This window comes from Felis catus, chromosome A3 (assembly GCF_018350175.1).
Source record: "Felis catus isolate Fca126 chromosome A3, F.catus_Fca126_mat1.0, whole genome shotgun sequence".
Lineage (NCBI taxonomy): Eukaryota > Metazoa > Chordata > Mammalia > Carnivora > Felidae > Felis > Felis catus.
The window spans coordinates 31,949,102-31,968,620 of record NC_058370.1 but is presented as its reverse complement, the minus strand read 5'-3'; the positions used below and the strand labels follow the sequence as shown (position 1 = coordinate 31,968,620).

At 42.4% G+C, this 19,519-nt stretch overlaps 1 protein-coding gene across 3 annotated transcripts in view; it reads right to left on the bottom strand.

Annotated features, from left to right (window-relative positions):
* Positions 1-9,737, bottom strand: part of SHLD1 (shieldin complex subunit 1) — a 100,127-nt gene extending 90,390 nt beyond the window's left edge. Inside the window, exons 1-3 of one of the 3 annotated variants that reach the window (XM_019826803.2) lie at positions 9,654-9,737; positions 6,914-7,101; positions 5,690-6,011 (exon numbers count right to left, since the gene is read on the bottom strand). The gene's annotated coding sequence lies outside the window, so the exon portion shown is untranslated. Of the gene's footprint in view, positions 1-5,689; positions 6,012-6,913; positions 7,171-9,653 lie in introns of those variants that run through there. The other 2 variants (XM_019826806.3, XM_019826805.3) reach the window with 2 other exon arrangements.
* Between the last annotated feature and the right edge of the window lie 9,782 nt (positions 9,738-19,519).

The following is a 19,519-nucleotide window of genomic DNA, read 5'->3' as shown; positions in this document are numbered from 1 at the left end:
TTTCAAATGAAAGTTAGTTATCCCTCCTAAGAAGCCCTGCATTCCTCCATTTACCATGATTAAATTCCTTTGCCCTTTCTGTTTCTCCCACTAACTGTAACTGCCTTAAAGGCAAGGACTGTGTCTATTTCATATTTGTAGTCCAGATGCCAGCCCAGTGACTCAAAAGCATTTTTATATGCATGAATTAATAAGTCTCTTCCCAGGTGTCCTGCATTCCCCACTGCCATCAGACTCAACCCTTATACTCTCCAAGAAGTCTCAAAAACATACCTTCTTCCTGACCTGTTATCAGTGAAACAAACCTTGGAACATTTTGCCATTGTCACCCTTTCCTTGAAAAACACATTGTTAGGGCGCCTGGGTGGCTCAGTCCGTTAAACGTCCGACTTCAGCTCAGGTCGTGATCCCACAGCTCATGGGTTCCAGCCCTGTGTCGGGCTGTGCTGACAGCTTGGAGCCTGAAACCTGCTTCGGATTATGTGTCTCCCTGTCTCTCTCTGCCCCTCCCCTGCTTATGCTCTCTCTCTCTCAAAAATAAATAAACAAAAAAAATAATAATAAAAGAAAAAACATACTTGTTTGCTTATAAACTAATTCTTCTTTATTCTCCTGTGGCCTTTCCGTAATAAGTTTTATCTTTCTGATGGGCTTCCTGGAGCAAATTTCTGAATTCTGAAATGACTTGTCTTTGCCATATAGCATGCCTCTGACCATCCTTTTCTTACCACTTTCAATTGGTTAGTGCATAAGAAATGAAAACTAACTGAAGTCATCATCAAAACAAAATAGGGACTTTAAATCTGTGGAGACAGCAAAATAGAGATTTTATTGCATTCCAAAAGTAAGGTATAAGTTATTTCGGTCCCCCTGCTGTTTTGCCATTGATTATATAATGGCTGTAAAAAACTGGGTTATGTCACAATCTTATGAAACCTTTATATTTCATGGTTGATTTTTCTGCCATCAGCTAAGCTAGCTGCTGCCAAATCTCTTTCAGCAGAAAGAAGTCACTTTAGGTGAAAGACCAGAATAGCTCTTTCAACGTGGGATGATGTTGTTTGCAGTTACCTTATCTGTCTTTGTTATTCTGAACCTTGATCTAATTACTCACCCATCTGGGGAATTTAGCTTTAAGAAGAAAGAAAGAAAACCTTACAAAAGTTCAAGGGTTAAGTAATTGATGAGTCTCAAGGCATCCTATTGCTTTTCATTCATGCAATATTATAAAGCCGTAATTAAGCAATAAATAGATGTCCAAGGGAAAAAAATACGTATCAGATAGACTGTAAGCTCCTAGACTGGACCGGAAGATCCATGAAAGTGAAGATGTGGGTTTTATTTGCCAATAGATACCCAGCACTTGGACCGTGCATATTTATCATGAACATAAGCTTGGACCTTAATTTCTAGAGTCAGTACTAGCACAATGGTAAAGACTGTCTGACCTATAACCCAAAGCCACTCTGGACTATCTATACTCAGAGGTGAAGAAACAAGATCTCTTAGTGTAGAGTCAGGAGGCTGAGCTTCAGTCCTAGCTCTCAATAACCAATTATGTGGCTGTAGCCCTTTAATCTCTGTGAGCCTCAACTTCCTTGCCTGTGAAAAGGGAACAATAAATGCCTTCCAGGACTACTTAGAAAAAAAACCAAAATTGCTTGATGGCGTCATTGACAGACTGATGGCTAGCAATTCTAAATTCACTTTCCTTGCAAACGAGTGATTTGAAGAATACCAGGTATAACGAAAGTATGATGTCAGCAGGGAACAAAGGCAGTTTGTAGAGGCTGTAGATGAAAACATTGATGATATTTATAAATACTAAAGAAATAATTTGATTCCTATACCTTTATTGGAATGTGATGTCTGAGGTCTTAGTAGTTATTGCAAAGCTTTGAAATCATCAGATATAATAGGGTGATGAAGATTTTTATGTGTTTATATTCTTCCTACCTCCAAGAACTTTTAAAGGAAGTGAATGAGCATTTTACCTGGGGACAATACATAATATATTCTATTTACTATGGCTGCCTGATAAATTACCCCAAAACTTTGAGGCTTAAAATAACACTTGATCTTTTATTATCTCTTATGGTTTCTGTGCTTCAGTTATTTGGCAGTGGTTTGACTAGATGGTTCTGGCTCGGTGTGTCTCATGAAGATACAGGCTGATAGCAGGTAAGGCTGAAACCTTTTGAAGGCTGAACTGGAGATGAAGACTCCACTTCCCTGCTGATTCACTCATGACGAGGAAGTTTGTGTTGGCTCTGGATGGGAGGCCTCAGTTCCTCTCCATATTGGCCTTTTCATAGGACCGCCTGAGGCCCAGGGCACTCCAGATAAGTGTGTTCACAGCAAGCTGCCTGCATTCCTCAGATCTGGGGTGGCAAACTTTTTCTGTAAAGGACCAGACAGCAAATATTTTAAGCCCTGTGGGCCACCTCCAGTCTGCCACATATTCTCCCCTTTTTAATAAACTCTATTTTAGGAGTACCTGGGTGGCTCAGTTCGTTGAGTGTCCAACTCTTGATTTCGGCTCAGGTCATGATCCCCGGGTCATGGGATCAAGCCCCACGTTGGGCTCCGTGCTGAGCCTGGAGCCTGCTTAAGATTTCCTCTCCCCCTGCCCCTCTACCCAGTGCACACGCTCTCTCTCTCTAAAATAATAATAATAATAATACAATTTTTAAAACTATATTTGATTTTTTGTTTTTAAGTTTATTTATTTATTTTGAAAGACAGAGAGAGAGAGCATGAGCCAGAGAAGGGGAAGTGAGAGTAGGAGAGAGAGAATCCCAAGCAGGCTTTGTGCTGTCAGTGCAGAACCTGATATGGGGCTCTGACTCATGAACCGTGAGACTAAAGTCCTGAGCTGAAGCCAGGAGTCAGATACTCAACCAACTGAGCCACCCAGGTGCCCCTAGAAAACTATTTTAAAAAATAGGAGGGGAGCCTGGGTGGCTCAGTCAGTTAAGCGTCTGACTTCAGCTGAGGTCATGCGTTTGAGCCCCACCTCCGGCTCTGTGCTGACAGCTCAGAGCCTGGAGCCTGCTTCACATTCTGTGTCTCCCTCTCTCTCTCTGCCCTTCCCCTGCTCACGATCTCTCTCTCTGTCCCTCGAAAATGAATAAATGTTAAAAAAGAAAAATTTTTTTTAAATAAGAAAGCCAATCTTTGCTCACAGGCATGCAAAAACAATTTGCAGGCTGGGTTTTGCCCATTAGCCCTAATTCCAGTCCTTGTCCTAGAGTAAGCAATCCAAGAGACCAAGATGGAAGCTGCCATATCTTCAAAAACCTAGACTGCCAAGTCACACACTATCCCCTCCCATGTGTTCTATTAGTCATTCAGGGCTTGATTCATTGTGGGAGAGGAGTACATAAAGGCATGGATCATCGGAGGACACTGCTACACCGTGCCTTTAAAAATAATATGTCTGAGCAGCACACCAACTGATTAACATGATAGAGCACACAGAGAATTGTCCTTATCTCAAAATATAAGATATTCTACTCCTAATTGCTTGGTATTTTTTCTAAATTATTCCCTAAAAAGTCTAGAAAATAAAAAGAATATAAATAACTAGATTATGGGTGGAGACTATCTTTTTATCTTCAAAAATCTCACACAACTCCTAACAAAATTATTTTGAAATAGTGGGCCTCATATTTTTCAGCCAGTTGTGCTGACTTTACATAGACACAGTATGTGTTTACTAAGAAAAAAAGAAACATGTAGGAAAAACATGAGTAGTGAAATATTTATGGAAATACCTCGCTGTCAAAGATACAGTAATCACTCAAAAATTTTTTTCTTTTTAAATAGCCACTTGTCTTTTTGGAAAATACCTTTGAGTCATGTTCTCAAAGATAGTGTCTCAATGCCTGGATGTGAGCAAGAATGCGGAGAACTTGACAGAACTTGCCAAGAGCTGCTGGCTTCAGCTGGCTTTGTTGGTAATTTTTGAGTCGCCAAATGATTTTGCTGTTATGATCTTTGACAACAACCTTCTGAAATGAAATAAGGTAAAGCCACCTTCTTACACTCCATGCTGGTTAAATCACAGGTTGAACTACATCGAGCACCAAATTACTGACTTCTCCCCCCCATTCTTTCCACACCATGACCTCTAAAAAGCCTGCAGGTGCCACGAAGAGGCTGTGCAGATTGGAAGATGTCTTCATTCCTGTATTTCTCATCTTTAACTGAAGGTAGCATTGTCCATGACACCTAAAAGCAGTTCAGTCTTTGAACTTCTCCAGTAAAAAGCAAAATACACTCACACTAATGTGTAATGTATCTTCCAAAATTTCTCTTGAATTGTGCAAGTCTTTGTTTTCCAGTTCTGGGAAGTGTATTTCTAAATGCTGGTCCCTGAGAAGGTCTTCCTATGCATTCTACATACCCCAGAAGGTGTAAGGGAAGAGCTAGGATTTGACTGCACAGAAATGTGCAAAGCTGTGCACATATCAGAGCCACAGACAGATCGGGTGAGGAGCTAATACCCATCTTATGTAAAGAGGGGGCTCTAGGGAACCTGCTCTGGAAGGATGTCCATGGCCAGTTGCTAGATGGCAAGCAAAGGTCTAAGCGTAGAGAAAAACTGCAGTCGATGTACAGTGGCTATCTCTAGAAAGTAGGACCGGGTAGGGCTGGTGAAGAGTGGACACGATTACTCTTTACTTTATAAACCTCCAAATTCTTTGGATTTTTTTTTTCTACAACAACACACATTACTTCTGTAATTCAAAATAATTATAATATGCTAACAATAGCTAAGTTTGGTAGAGCACTCTAGACGGTGCTAAGGGCATTAATGACATGAATTCCTTCATGTAATTTTAGTAATAATGCTGTGGGTAAGGTCCTATTATTATGTCTGTTTCACAGGTGAGGAAACCAAGACACAGAGACAAAGCTCGTAAATGGCTAAGAGGATTTTAAAATATATAAACTGTAAAGAATACAATTATCCTAAAAAGAATCAGTGGTACTATTCCTAGCTTTAGAAAATAAGTCAAAAATAATTTATAATTTAGGGAATGATTTAAGTTTTCATTTCAACTAATGAACCGGAGCACATTGAGCTCATAAATTATTTTTTAAGAGCATTATTAAAATAGAGCAGACACAGCCTTATACTGGATATCTGTGACCTAAATCCTTTGTGTGTTTTAGAAACACCCTTTGTGTGTGCTATAAAAACCCCATGTCAGAATGCATGGTTGCTAAACTGGCTTGTTTAAAGGCCAAGAGAGGGCAAATCACTAGCGAAAGCATAAACGAGGAGAAATGTGTAATTACAAAGCTCAAATGCTCCAAACCAATTGATGTAGAAAATAAAAATGTGAAGACAGCCCCTTCGTTGGGTTTATTATCTTAAATTGGCTGCCTCCTTTGTTGTGGATAGCCAGACAGACTCATGAGAGAGGCAGAGTGCTCACTTCATGTCTGTGGTGACACTCTGAGAGTTCGCAGCCTCAGCTCCTGGGGTTCCTAATATTCCTGTTCTATAAAAGAAGGTAGTAAAATCCACCTCCCCGCCATACCTGAAGATAGCATGTAAACGTACTCTCCCTTTGCTATCAAAGTGACGAGAAAAGCACTTACCTACTGTCCACTGATAATATCAAGTTATAAATACCCATTATCAGTAAGTCCTTGGAGTGAACTGAAATCCACTAACCTTTGAGAAAGACAATGAGCCAGATGTTTCTGAAGTTCCAAAGGGCAGAGCCAACCTCTCAAGAGGGTAAAGTAGGAGGCTACCTAGTCGATCATTTGAACAGCACAAGGTAGAAGAACATCCTGGCCCAAAACATCTTTGGACACTTTGTGTACCTAAAGTTCCACCATTAGATATTCATTCCTTTGTATGTTAGAGTCTTCCTTCAGAATGAAAGTATCTTCACATCACCTTGCCACATGAGCAGTTAGTTCAAAGTTGGGTCATTGGGAGTAACGCCTAGAAGGTCAATCAGTCCTCAAGTTAGGAGGTTAGGAGGGGCCTGCCCAGGAGAGACACACAAAAAGATGTTAATATAAACAAACTGCAAAGAATGTGATTATTCTAAAAGGAATCAGAGTTACTATTCCCAGCTTTGGACCACCCCTAGGACTAAAGGAGCTCTAGTCCTTCCCAGGTCAGTATGTCCCACATAAACAGGGCCAGGCTGGTAATCTAGTTTCCAACTGCACAAATGCCTCCAGCTTTGGCTGGGTTCCCTCTGAAGTCACCTTCCCAGCAAATAGCTAGACTTGGTGACTCACTGGCGTTATTTCTCTCTTGTGCTTTGAGATTCTGTAGACACACAGAGCCGGGCTATGGGCAGTGCCTAGATGCAGACACCATCTTTCCAAGATGGACTCCTGACCCCCAGAAAACTGGCTTTTTTGTTTTTGTTTTTAAATTATATTGTCATCATGGATTTTGTAATCCTTTCCATGGAGAATGAGTCTGTATTCTGCTCTGATTAAGGATCTCAAGGTCCTAGACAGGAATCTTCCCCGCCCCCCCCCCCCCCCCCCCCACAAAAGGAACTCACTACACTCACATTCTTTCTCTTAGCATATAACCTACCATCCCCTGAGTGCCAGCAACACTAAACTAAGGGCCATTCCCACCAGCCCTGGCTGTGAAGAGGTTGTCATAACAGAAAACTCTTAATGTCTATTTAATCTGCAGACAGCATGGAACTGGGGGGAGGGAGGAGTGGCAAGCAAGGAGGAAGGAGCTAGCAAATCGCAGAGACAGACACACCCTGTGTACCATCCCCTTCAGAGAACCATCTCAGAGATTAACTCGAGGAAGTGTTAGGACTCTGAGCTCTGAGCAAGGGTTTCCTCGCTCAACCACAAAACAAAATGCAGTGAGAGCAAGCTCTGAATTAAGGTGATAAGATAAACTTACCACTAGCCTTCTTCTAACAGTTGTCCTTAACATTTCTCTCAGAATCTTCTGAATTTCTCTGCCTCTCTCCAGGTCTCACATTGCTCACTGTTTTACTTGACAAACTCAGTGAGTTAGTCAAAATATTTTTCATATAAGTTAAACTGCTTCTTTCTGAGCCTCCCTTCATTTCCTCCCTCTTCCTGGATCTGTAGGAAAAAAATTCCCAGGATGATAGAGTGGAATCAGGAGGAAGTCCTTGCCCCAAGAAGACAATAAAAAGTCAAATAACTCAGCTCTCAAGGACTGCCAGGGAAAAGCCACTCATGGGGCACAATGGCTCCTTTGTAAGTTCACCTTCGCCAAGTGCACTCATTCAACAGGCTTTGGTCTTTCTGGGCATTTCTCTGGTCAGTGCAGGCTCCTGACTGCAGGCTCCTAAAATTAAATAATATTTTAATTATTTAAAATAATTTGAAATTATTTTAAATTTCTCTCCTCTCCCTCTCAGCTGCTAACTGGCTTCCTAATGTTATTAAACATCTAGCCACATCCAGATTATCTTCCTGTCGATTTAACACAGAAGTTGCTGGCAGTCCTTTTTTGTCTTTCTATGCCCTATCCTCTGTCCTGGACTGTTCACAGGACACTCACACTATTGATCTTCTCTTCCCCTTCCCTTCCCTTCCCTTCCCTTCCCTTCCCTTCCCTTCCCTTCCCTTCCCTTCCCTTCTCTTCGCTTCCCCTTTCTTCTCTGGCCAATTATTCCCTCTCCACTGGTTCTTTATATCTATATCTATATATCTATTCCTTTACCGGTAATACACATAATATATATAATGCATGAGGCAAATATTTACCCCAAGAAGACAAAAGTTTGTCATTTGCCTTTTAACTTTGTTTATTATTTGTTTAATTTGTTTGCCTCCTTACTGTGTTTTGTGTTGTTCTTTTTTTTTGGCATGCAAAGGTTTCTTTCTAAATAATAACATTTATCAAACACTTCTTTCATTGTATCTGGATTTTGAGTTAAAAATACCTTTCCCTTACTAAATACATACATACATACATACATATATACATATATACATACATAAAAGGGGTGCCTAGCTGGCTCAGTCAGAAGAGCATGTGACTCTTGATCTCAGGGTTTTGAGTTTGAGCCCCACATTGGGTATAGAGATTACTAAAAACAAACAAACAAACAAACAAACAAACAAAAGCCTTACCCCACCCTCAAGATATCAAGGAATTCACATGTTTTCTTCTAGAATTGTATGGTTTCATTTTTACATTTACAGATCCAATTCATTTGGAATTTACTCATATATGATATGAGGTATAGATCCAATTTTAGAATGTCCAAATGGCTATTCAGGCATCCCAACACCACTTCATAAAAAGTCTTAGCCCCAGAGATTTGAGATGCCACTTTTATTATGTTCTAAATTTCTGTGTGTATTTGAATCAGTTTATGGATTTTCTATTTATGAATCTACCATAAAGAGAAACAACAAAGCCCTCAAGCCCACATCCTTCTCTAGCTTTTGCCCTAGTTCTCTCTTCCACTTTGCAGTCAAACTTTTCAAAATAATTATCTATACTCTGCCTCCATTTCCGTACCTCCATTTACTCCTCAATTCCCTCCAGTCTGGCTTTCACCCTTGTCATTCCATCAAAACATTTTGAACTTGAATCGTCACCATGACACTGGATTCCCCAGGCAGATTTGGGGCCACATCTTATTCATTCTCCCAGCAGCTTTTGACATTGTTGAACGCTCCTTGAAATGTTTTCTTTGAGGCACTTGGGTGGCTCAGTCAGTTAAGCATCTGACTCTTGATTTTGGTTCAGGTCATGATCTCACAGTTTGTGAGTTTGAGCCCCACATTGGGCTCCACTCCCAATCACAAAGCCTACTTGTGATTCTCTCTCTGTCTCTCTCTCTGTCTCTCTCTCAAAATAAATAAATAAACTTAAATAAAATGAAAACAATGCTCTCCTGACTGGCCTACAAGTCTCTACCATCTCCGGCTTTTCCTCCTTTTCCTTAGCCAATTCCTACCTGTGCTCCTGCTGCCCTACCTGGCCACCCAGCCCTGGTGTTTCTCCACTCACTCCCCACCCCCTGCCCCCTTAATGCCCACACACTGCCTGGGTTGTCTCATCCCTGCCTGTAGCTTCAGTTTGAACCGACCCACAGGTAACTCATCATCCCTCTCTCCCACCCAGGTCCCACTCCTAAGTGAATCTAGACCCATTTTTTGACCCCCTTCATGACATTTTCACTTGAGTATTTCAAGGGCATTTTAAAGTCAGCATGTCCAAAACTGGACCCAAGAAAGACCTGTTTCATTTTGCCCTTATCCCCAAATCTGGTTCGTGTTCTTCCCTGAATAATAGCATCATCCATCAGGTGAAGAAACCCAAACGCCCAAGTGTCCTCCTTGACTTCTCTTTCCTCACATCCCAGCTCCAAACTATTGCTAAGTCCTCCTGAAGACTTCTCCTATCAGTCTCTCTCCCCCCACAGCACACCCGTGTCCAGGCTATTCTCACCTCACAGATGCATTCCCGCCATGGCCACCAAACTGGTCTCCCTGCTTCCTACTCTTTCCTCATCCCCGTATTTCTCTCTTCACTTGGCAGCCCGAGGGATCTGTTTGAAAGCAAACCACTTCACTTGCCTCCTGTTGCTCTTAAAATAAGCCAAAGTTGTAATGTGGTCTACAGGAGCCTCTGCAGTCTGGCGCCTACTTACCTCTCCCATCTCCTCTTACACCACGTTCGCTTCCCCTTGCTCTCTGAGCTCCAGGGAGTGAGCCAACTCTCAGTGTCTTTGTTATTCTCTCCTGCTAATGGGCCTTTCCTCATGCCTTTGCTAGGCTACCTCCCCTCCCCAGCCCAGCCCCTGCCATGCTTTTCCTGTCTAGGACCAACGCTCCATCATATCCTCTCTGGACCTCCCTTTGAAAATGTTTTCATCACAGTTAGCACTTGATGTTTACATGGGAGATTTATTTTTAATATCTGTGAGGACAAGACCACATCAGTCATTTGTTTCAATTTTATCTCAACATCTACCTTCGGGCCCTGACACTGGGAAACAAATGAATAAACTTAAATCAACTCCTACGTCTTTCACAGCCCTTGTTTTCTTTTTTTAAACTTTTAAACAAATTTAAAAAAATTCTTTTAAGATGGTTTTATGAAACTTGGAATCATGGCTTAGGGTGGAGTCTGATACAATGACCAGAATATTGGGAATCAGGAAATTTTAGTTCTAAATCCAGTCTTATAAACCACAATGGGAAACTTAGGAAAATATTTCAAATATTGCCTACTTCTCCAAAACATGCAAAATATGGCTGCGTCACTTCTAATTTCATTATTTTAGTTACTTTCATAGTCTTCTCTTGTGCTGGGTGGTCAAGTTCTTGATGGGATACCACACTGATTTCTGTGTCTCTGTGAAGTCCATCACTTCAAAGTACATAGAAAGTGTTCAAATCAATGTTGAATAAATGAGTTAATAAATGTGTAACACAGGATGGCATGATTTTTTTTGTAACACGGTGAAAATAATGCAATACTAAAAATATCTGAGTAAGAATTGAGAGTATTTCCCCTTAGGTTTAATCAGAAGTAAAATATAAACAGAAGTGCCCAAATGTGGTAAGTCTTTGGTCAGAGATTTGAATAAGCAGAGCTGATGCCAGGTCAAAGCATGTAGTAGGTGTTCAAAAAAGACCTTAGAAGAAACTTAAATAGGGAGTTGAGAAATATATAGGCATCTGGAGTTGACAGAATATCAGTGTAGGTGAGGTTCTTCAAGAGAGCAGTGAGTATGGAAATTTAGAATTAGTTTCATTTATATAAAACAGAAAATGTACTGAAATGTGATAGAATATTTTTCTTCATGTAAATGACTTTTGGCTAGTAGCTAGTCCAGTGCTGATATATTGGCTCCGTGATCACTTGGGACCAAGATCCCTTCTATCTTGTTGCTTTGCCATTTAAATGTGTGGCTTCTCCCTCATAACCAAAAATAGTTGCTTGGGTTCAAGCCATTGTATCTGCATTCCAGCCAGAGAGAAACAGGAAGAGAGAAAGACGGCCATGCCTAGTCCTTTAGGGACACTTACTGGCACTCATATCCCATTGGTCAGTATTTAGTCAAGTGGCCACAACTAGCTGCAAGAGAAGCTTGTGAATGCAGTCTTTGATCGCGAAAGCCACATGCCCAGTAAAACTTAATAATCAGAAAAATTAAAAGAAGAGTTTGTGTTGCAGGAAATGAAGTTAGGAGGAAATCCATGGAGTAAGCCAGTATTCACATTGGTAGTTCGTACACATAGACTGCCAAGTGCTACACAGCTGGCACAGGTAGTGGCCAGATGAGTCATCATCAAACCTCAGATGGATCTCAGCATCCCAGTGAATCCCACACTGGTGCCCGGTCAGCTTCCTCCTTCACGCTTCCTGTTCCAAAGCTTTGCTACTCTTTTAAAGCCTGTCTTCTGCCTCTTGGATCTCTGACAACCCAGAGGAAATGGATGCTGTCAAGCCTGAGTACCTCAGTTTCCCACTCCCATATCTACAACCTTGTCTCTCTCATTCACCCCCACAACGCCTACCCTCTAGCTTTGTGTTTGTTTTCTTTCATTCTGTGTGTTATGGCGTCCTTTCCCCTGATTAAAAGAAACACTGCCTCTCAAGAAACAAGTCCCAGTGGATATTATGGCTTTTCTTAATATCCTCCCTATCCCAACACTTTCTAAACATTTTCAAGCCTCCCCTATCTTGAAAGACAAAAAGAAGGTTCAGGCCTCCCTTGACTGTGTGGTCAAGCTACCACCCCGCCCCCTCTCCCTCTATTTGCTTACACAGCCCAGACTCCTAGGAAAAACAGTCTACTTCCCACCTGCTGCTTACTCTTCAACCCACTGTAATCTTATTGCAACCTGACCTCTGGGCCCTCCTGTCTCCCGAAACTGCTCTGGTCAAGATCTCTGATGACCAATCATTAATTGCCAAATCCAACATTCTCTTTTCAGATTTCATCTTTCCTAATATTTCCTTGGCACATGGCACTGTTGATACTTTTCTTCTGGAAATTGCTCTTATGAGCTCTATGCCCATTTCTTTTCCACCTCTCACTGGTGCTTCTGAGGTGCCCCAAGGCGATCTCATCCCTTTTCACAACCTCAAATATGTACTCCCTCTACGCTGATAACTCCTGCATCCCGATCTGCAGCTTCAGATCAAAAAGTTCAGGTACAGGGCACCTGAGCGGCTCAATTGGTAGAAGTGTCTAACTCTTGATTTCGGCTCAGGTCATGATCCCAGAGTTGTGGGGTTGAGCCCCAAGTCCTGCTCCATGCTGACAGTGCAGAGCCTGCTTAGGATTCTGTCTCTCTCTTTCTCTCTCCCTCTGCCCCTTTCCCCTGCTTGTTCTGTCTCTCTAAAATAAAAATTAAAGGGGCGCCTGGGTGGCGCAGTCGGTTAAGCGTCCGACTTCAGCCAGGTCACGATCTCGCGGTCCGTGAGTTCGAGCCCCGCGTCAGGCTCTGGGCTGATGGCTCAGAGCCTGGAGCCTGTTTCTGATTCTGTGTCTCCCTCTCTCTCTGCCCTTCCCCGTTCATGCTCTGTCTCTCTCTGTCCCAAAAATAAATAAACGTTGAAAAAAAAATTTAAAATAAAAATTAAAAAATTAAAATTAATTTTGTTTTAAGTTCAGGTAGTTCCTGGGATGTTTTCACCAGGATATTAATTTGTTCATATTTCTTTGAATAGCATTTTGGGCTGGATTCAACTGGGCAATTCTGCTGATCTCACCGGAGTTCACTCATGCAGCTATAGTCTCTGGTGGTTCATCTTGGCCTAAAAGGGCCTCATGTATCTGGTGGTTGATACTAGCTCCTGGCTGGGGCACTTCAGTTCTCCTCTAGAGAGCTCATCAGGCTTATGCACATCGTGGTCTCAGTGTTCCTCCTCTGGCTGAAAGAGAGCAGGCCTCCATGTATAAGTGCTTTTCAGGGCCCTGCTTGTGTTACCCTTGCTAATGTCCCATGCACCAAAGCAAGTCCCACAGCCAAACCCCAACTCAAAGGGTGGAGAAGTAAATTCTACTTCTTGATGGTAGAAATAGCAGTCTCGGGATGCCTGGGTGGCTTAGTCAGTTAAGCGTCTGACTCGCTCAGGTCATGATCACACAGGTCTGTGAATTCGAGCCTCATGTCAGGCTCTGTGCTGACAGCTCAGAGCCTGAAGCCTGCTTCTGATTCTGTGTCTCCCTCTCTGCCCCTCCTTGCTGTCTCTCTCTCTAAAATAAATAAAAACATTTTAAAAAGTAGCAGTCTCATAGCAAAGAGCTATATATACAACAGTGGATAGAATTATTGCAGTAGGCAATCTACCATAATGTCCTTCCCATTCCAAACTTGTGTCTTCCCACCATGTTCCTATCCTACAGAATAGTGCCAGACTCCCCATATTAGCTGAAGCCAGAGTCAGTCTAGTTTACTCCTTCCTCCCTTACAGATGCTGTAGATTGGAGGACTTAATACCAACTTCCAAACCTCTTTCTCTGCCATGGAGATGCCAATGATAAACGTTTTTTCACACTACTTTGTAGCTATAGGTGGTCATGGGGTGCAGTTCTGGCCAATAACTAGAAGTCTCTGAATGATTTTACAAACGCTTTTGCTCCGGGCCCTGAGCGGTCAGCACAGAGCCCAACGCGGGGCTCAAACTCAAGAACCAGGAGATCATGACCTGAGCTGAAGCCAGACACTTAACCGACTGAGCCACCCAGGCGCCCCACTTTTGCTTTTTTATCGAAAGGAACAGACCCTGTCTTTCTTATTCTCCTTCCATCCCTGAATGCAAGCAAGACATCTGGAACTGCAGCAGCTATCTTGTGACCATGAGGTGACAACTATTAAGAAAAGACCAAGTAGAGAGACAGCAGCCTTGATATTGTTGAATCATGAAACAAAGGCAGCATTTGCCTCGGTCTAGACTTCTTGCTATGGGGAAAAATTAACTCCTCCGTTTAAACCACTCTAAATTGGGAATTTTTTTGCTACTTCCAGTCAAAAGAATTCCTGGCACACCTTCATCCCTAATCCAATCAGTCATCACATCCTATACACTCTTCCTCCTGTGGTTTTTCCACTGGTACTTCCCTCATTTCATCTCTGCGACCTCTGCCTTTGTTCACACTCCCATGGAGCTACCTCAACAACCTTCCATCTGGTTTCCTTCTAATCTTTTCTGCAACCTAATCCTGCTTATTGCCAGAACTTGATCCACCCAGAGTCGAAAAATTTCCGATTTCCCATCATCTAAGGTCTTAGTTACTTAGAATGGCCCACAATGGCTTTCTCAATCTAACCCCTACACATCTCTCCATGATTCAGCAGGTCTAGGGTGGGACCCAGGAATTTGTACTCCTAACAAGCTCTCTGATGGTGATGCTGCCAATAGTGGGTAAACCACTTTTTGAGTAGCATTGGTACAGAGTTCTTTTCCTTCAGAGCATTTGCCTTCACTTGTAACGATAGGTTCCTTCATTCTTAATTTAGTGGTTCTCAAACATGAGCCTGCATCAGAGTCCCCTGGGGGGCTTGTTAAAACACAGAACGCTGGCTTCTACCCCCCAGAATTTCTGATTCAGCAGGTTTAGGGTAGGGCCTAAGAACTTGCATCTCTAACGAGTTCCCAGATGACGTTGATGCTGCCTGTCAGGAACCATACTTTGAGAATCACTGTCTTACTACAGGGTTTTTCAACCAGGGCACTATTGACATCTTGGGCCAGATAATTCTTTACTGTGGAGAAATTGCTCTGCACGTCACAGCACATTTAGCAGCATCCCTGGCGTCTACTCAATAGATGCCAGGAACAACTCCTCCAGTAGTGACAAAAACATCTCCAGGAGTTCTCAGATGGCCCCTAGTTGAGAACCACCATCTTGGACTGACTCTTTGATCTCTAACCATCGTTTTCTTTTTTTTTTTTTTAATTTTTTTTAAATTTTATTTTAATTTTTTTTTTAATTTTTATTTATTTTTGAGATAGAGAAAGAGCATGAACGGGGGAGGGTCAGAGAGAGGGAGACACAGAATCTGAAACAGCAGGCTCTGAGCTGTCAGCACAGAGCCCAACGCAGGGCTTGAACTCATGGACTGTGAGATCATGACCTGAGCCGAAGTCGGATGCTTAACCGACTGAGCCACCCAGGCGCACCAACCATCTTTTTCTTTAATCTCTATGTTTCATAAACGCAGGAGGATGGGTTTTTTTTGTATTCCCAATGCCTGTTGCAGCCACTCAACAGATGTTTGTTCCACAAATGAATCTAATTCCAAACGGATTTAAGGTCCTTTAATGCTTCCTTCTCCAATCCCTGTCTGGTATCTCCCTCTGATCACCAAAAAGCATTAAGAAAAAAGAAAAAATCTTTCTGCTGCCACCCTATCCTGAACAGCAAGGTAACGACGACATTTCCAGTCTTTTTTCTGTATTTTATAGGACATCGGTGCCTTAGTGATATTCTGGAAATAATAGCTTAACCAGAAGAACAACCTGATAATGAGAATTTATGAATTGTGGCAGACTGGCAGATAGGGGATACTTTTGCTCCCTCAATAGCAGTATCATATGGGGAGCAGCCTATGACACCCACACACTAGGTGGCCCAGGAAGTAAAGACAAGAAAGCTGAGGACTCAGAACCCTGGCAGGCAGTAAGTAGGGACCGGGGAGTTTGCAGAACTGGTGTCACAGCGTGTTCCTGTTCAAGTGTATTTGGCTTTCTCCAACTTCCTCCTCCTACCACCAATCTCTAGATCGGGGCTCCCTGGTGAGCTTGTGCTGCTCCAGGAGAGTAATTAGGGAATAAATTGTTCCTTTCTGGGTTGTCTTGGACCACAAACACCTCGCTGTATGTGCCAAGCAGGTCTTTAGGCCAGATTTTGTAAATGCCCGAGGGTGGTTGAAGCTTTGTTCATTCACCTGTGGGGGATTAACAATCATTGTGCTTTCAAGCCTTCAAGAAGGAAATTCTCACAGGGAGTGTAGTGGAGCAGAGCTTTCTGGTTCGCTGAGAGTGTGAGTGTAATTTTACGATGATTTGCTGGGTTAATTGATTCTTTGATGGTATGTTATAGAAGTTACTTGAGCTACCATGAGAGACAATGGAGAATTTATACCTATATTGTACCCATATCAGCATAATTCACAGAGCAGGAGCCAGGTGTAGGAGGGTTTTAGGAAGGATCTGGATCAAGAAGCCACATCTCTTGTCTGATTCTCTGGGCCATTCTCTCTCTCTCTCTCTCTCTCTCTCTCTTCCCTGCCTCCTTGTACCACCCCTCTGCCCCGTCTTGCAGACTGGCATTCTCTGCTTCCCTTACCTGTTGGTACACTTGCAAAGCTCCTGAGTTCACATGTGAGAGCCCTAGCCTCCTGCAGACACTGACCTATATCCTCTCTGTTCCAATACAAGATTCCAGGGAAGGAGAAGCTGACGGGTGTAGCTTGGGTCCAGCTAGCTATGGGAAGTACAAGCAAGCTTGCAGGGGTCCACCCTGAAGATGGGGGTAGTTCCCAGATATCATGCTCTCTTAGATCGGATCCCCTGAAGCAGACTCTGAATCAAGGATTTGAGTACTAGTTTATTTAGGAGGATATCGGAAGAACATATACTCCCACCTCATCCTCTTACTCCCTTTGGTCACCCGCTGGAGACCTCTGCCAAAGTCTCAAGCCAGAAGGCAAGGAAGCCAGGGAGCCTATTGAATTGGCCCATGTTGGCCCAGCCTTCCAGGGCACAGAGCAGGGTGAAGAAGGGTATCAAGTAAATCTGAAGGGGCAAATGAAGACATGATTCAGACAATTCTCAACAGAATCATGTTATTTAGTGGGTGGCTCGGTCGTGACCTCGAGGTTTGTGAGTTCGAGCCCCGTGTCAGACTCTGTGCTGACAGCTCAGAGCCTGAAACCTGCTTCAGATTCTGTGTCTCCCTCTCCCTCTCTGCCCCTCCCCCACTCGTACTCTATCTCTCTCTCAAAAATAAACATTAAATTTAAAAAAAAAAAAAAAACAGGGGTGCCCCGGTGGCTCAGTCAGTTAAGTGTCCGACTTTGGCTCAGGTCATGATCACACAGGTCTGTGAGTTTCAAACCCATGTGGGCTCTGTGCTGACAGCTCAGAGCCTAGATCCTGCTTCGGATTCTATGTCTCCCTCTCTACCTCTCTCCTGCTCATGCTCTGTCTCTCTTTCTCTCAAAAATAAACATTAAAAAAATTTTAAAAGAGAGAATCGTGTTATTTATGTACCTTAACAAAGATATGAAAAAATAAACTATTCCATTCTTTAATCAGGTAATTGTAGCAGTTAGCCATGTCTAATTTCATAGCATTACTCATGAGACTTGAATAGTCTATTGATACTTGGCATTTATCATACGTGTTTCATACAACCTGGGATCAGAAGTATCAATAATTTTCTAGACAAATTTTAAGCACATTTACATTTACATAAATATGATCCTGGATTTTCATAACAAACTTAATCAGTTGAATACAGTATGTTTGAAGATAATATGTTAAATACATATTTCAAATACGTTTATGTTATACTCTATATAAATAGTTGTGTCCTAAGCAAGAGGAAAGTTGTTTTTAGAACAGTAATATCAGAGATGCCTGGGTGGCTCAGTCATTTAAGCATCTGACTCTTGATATTGGCTCAGGTCACTATGGGCTCAGGTCGTGATCTTGAGGTTCGTGAGATCAAGCCCCGTGTCGGGCTCCACGATGAGTGCGGAGCCTGTTTAGGATTCTCTCTCTCCCACTCTCTGCCCCTCCCCCGCTCATGCTCATTCTCAAAATAAATAAATAAACATTACAAAAAGAGAACCATGATATCAAATTTTGTTCTTCTCTGTATCTTCCTGTGTAGCTTCTGGAAGCTACTGTTCAAGGCTTCCATTCAAACTCCTTCCACATTGATTCAAACTCAGTCCATGCAGATTTGTAGAAACATTTCTTCCCCAAGCAGCTTTCACCAAAAGCCTCCTGTCGTTTCTGAAACAAATGACAACAAGAAAAATAAGTTGTCTGTCTGTATTAGTTACCTACTGCTGCTATAACAAATTATCCCAAATTAGTGGTTTAAAACAAAACACGTTTATTATTTTATAGCTTTGGATATCAGAAGTCCAAAATGGGTCTCAGGATTGGATTTCTTCTGGAGGCTCTCGGGAAGAATCTGTTTTCTTGCCTTTTTTAGTTTCAAGAGACTACCTGCATTCCTTGGTTTGTGGCCCCCCTGACATCTTCCAGCAGCTTAGCATCTTCAGCTTTCTCTCTCTATCTCTTCTTCTCTCTCTTTCTCTCTCTCTGGCCTCTTCATCCATCATCATATCTCCTTCTTGGATTCTGACCCTCCTGTCTCACTCTTATAAGGACACCTGTGATTACATTCGTCCCAACCAGATAATCCAGGATAATCTCTCCATCTCTAGATCTTTCACTTAATCACCCCTGCAAAGTCCCTTTTGCCATGTAAGGTAACATACTCAGAAGTCTCAGGGATAAGGACGTAGATATCTTTGAGGGGCCATAATTCTGCCTACCACATTGCTATTAGGGCCTTTCCCTTCATACTGCAATTTATAAATGTCCCAAACTAATTAAGAAGGAGGACTTCTATCACTCTACACATTTTCAGGTGATGGTAGAAATATCTTAGTGTTTAAGGGAGAATCTCAAGTCTACCAGCAGAAACTTGAAAAAAAAATTTTAAGTTTATTTATTTTGAGAAAGAGAGAGAGGAAGGGAGGGACAGAGAGAGGAAGAGTCCCAAGCATGCTCTGCACTGCCTGCATAGAGCTGATGCGGGCTTGATCTCAGGAGAACCGGGAGATGATGACCTGAGCTGAAATCAAGGGTCCCTTAACCGACTGAGCTTGTAGGCACCCCTAGCAGAAATTTATAATACAGAAATGCAGTGGAGCGAAAAAGTGCTCTCTCCCAGCAATTCACCAGAAGTACGTGCATTTTTGGAGGTGAGATTGAACTTGGGATAATGTTGGATGCCAGAGAAAGCAGGAGAAGAAAAAGATGAAGGAGAAATAGGGGCAGAGAAACCTCTTTGGGTTAGCTGCAAAGAGCGGTTGCATTGAGCCTTCTAAACACCAAATTTGGTTCTGGGAGGGATGAAAGGATGTTAGATGTAACCACCACATTAAACTCAAGGATTCATTTGCTAGTTTGGTGTTGATTCTCCAGAGAGACTCCTTGCTTCACTGATAGTTGGCTTTACCAAGTTGGGTTTTTTTCCCCCAGCTTCTCTCTAAGGCTTCTGTTGATCCTGATCAACAATCTTCTCCCACTCACCCTAACGCTCTTGGCCTAGTTTTAGTATATTCTTGGGTTTCAAGGAGAACTCATGATTATCAATTAATCCCACTTTCTCTATCTGGTTTGTGTTATTTTCCCTCCTCACCAGTCTACAGAGAAAAGGACATGATTAATTTTGTTCAAACTAGATTCAAGGGCCATAGAGAACTTTATTCTCCACACTACCATATGAGAAAAATTAAAATATACTTT